The sequence below is a fragment of the Anneissia japonica genome, unplaced genomic scaffold (genome assembly GCF_011630105.1).
Source record: "Anneissia japonica isolate Jap-2015-1 unplaced genomic scaffold, ASM1163010v1 scaffold9045_len16880_cov112, whole genome shotgun sequence".
In the NCBI taxonomy this organism is placed as follows: Eukaryota; Metazoa; Echinodermata; class Crinoidea; order Comatulida; family Comatulidae; genus Anneissia; species Anneissia japonica.
In genome coordinates this window covers 5,430-7,089 of record NW_022726875.1, presented here as the reverse complement: position 1 = coordinate 7,089, position 1,660 = coordinate 5,430, and the positions used below count along the sequence as shown (strand labels likewise).

Genomic DNA, 1,660 nt, shown 5'->3' with positions numbered 1-1,660 from the left:
CGTCCTATTTGGGGTTCATCGGTTCATGGAAATCAAAATAAGCCTACGTATGCAACTACCCTTTTTTTATACACACATAGGCCTGTTTACTCTAATAAGAATGACAAAGTTGACATGACTGTTTTCTAGTGAGGGAAAATCTTGAACTTTAAAAGACTTAATTGTCATTAAAATACACCTCAAAAGTCGGAAAATCTCATTTCTCGCCATTAAGGAAACAACATTTTTCCTGGGAGGACCTCGACCCCCTTTTATTTTGAGGTCAATTATTCTAGGAATCATTTTTTCCGACACTTTCTCTTTTGTTTTTATTTTTTTATTTATTTTTTTTTAAACATTTTGACTCCATCCTAAATCCTGTCTCTTATACACATCTAGATGTGTATAAGAGACAGATCAAATCCATAAGTAAATAATAATAGGCCTACCTTCGACTTCTGCTGTGGTATATCCGACTGAATTTCCATCGGAATTGCTGAAATAAATACAACATTAACTTAATACCAATGTGGGTACAATAAAATATAATAATAACAACAGTATTTGTACTACTGTAACCAGTGTAACACTACAGTGTCGAGAGATACAATGATAATCAAGATACCAATTCAAGCTGAATATAAAAGAGTTTATTCGTGAAATGCGTGACCACAAGACGCAGCTTGTTCACGCCGGTACTCCTCCGAGACTCTTCTCCCCCTAGTCTAGTCCTATATTGCGGCCCAGACTATTTCGCGGGAACATCCCATAATCATATATGTACAAAACTTGAAAGATTAAATAACACTACTTACCACTTACCACTTTACCACTACTACCACCACTACTACCACCACCGCCGCCACCGCCGCTGCCGCCGCCGCTGCTGCCGCTGCTACTACTACTATCGCCACCACCACCACCACCTACTAATACTAATCATCATTATTTAAATTAATAAAAGATACAAAGAAAGTTTTATTGAACATCGTTTGTAAGTGAAGTAGTAAAGCAAGTCACAAGAGAAACATAGAAAATGAAAAACAAAATATAGGAGGCCTAACCAAACATTTGTAGACACTTTACCAAGCGCGAGAATTCATCAGCCTATTCCCAATAAAATATAATGACAAAGTCTCTCAAATGATGACTAACGGCCTAAATATCACCAAATAGCTAATTTAAATTAAATGAAACGCAAAATATATCAATTACCGTCATTTGATGCCATGTTTATGTTTTATTTCTTCGTAGAAAAGGGTAGATTTCCTAAATATGAAAAAAAAAAATATGCATATTGGTACATTAATAATCAATACCTATAGACTATTTGGATGTTCTTATTTTAAAATGTTTTTACTAGAAATTGATATGGCACCATGGGACGTTTACATTAAATTTTGATATTTATTCAAAGAAAGAAAAATATAGAATACTAGAAATGAAGTGTAGGCCTAGTGGTAATATTTATATATCAAATTATTGGCTTTCCTACTACTAAGTGTAAATCACAGACCAAGGGTTTGTACCTGAATGAAAGAATAATATTGGCCTTATACGCTTTGAATTAACTACATTCTAACGCCTCAAATGTTATTTTCGGGCGTCTAGAACGCAAAAATTTCGAGGAAGAATGCCCCGGACCCCCTTGAATGGTGTTGCTTCGTCGGCCCAACTTTCG

The 1,660-nt window shown here is 35.2% G+C and overlaps 1 long non-coding RNA gene across 1 annotated transcript in view; it reads right to left on the bottom strand.

Moving 5' to 3' along the window:
• Nucleotides 1-1,254, bottom strand: part of LOC117113366 — a 7,793-nt gene extending 6,539 nt beyond the window's left edge. The window contains exons 1-2 of the long non-coding RNA XR_004446197.1: nt 1,195-1,254; nt 429-475 (exon numbers count right to left, since the gene is read on the bottom strand). This is a non-coding gene — a long non-coding RNA (uncharacterized LOC117113366). The remainder of the gene's footprint in view (nt 1-428; nt 476-1,194) is intronic.
• Between the last annotated feature and the right edge of the window lie 406 nt (nt 1,255-1,660).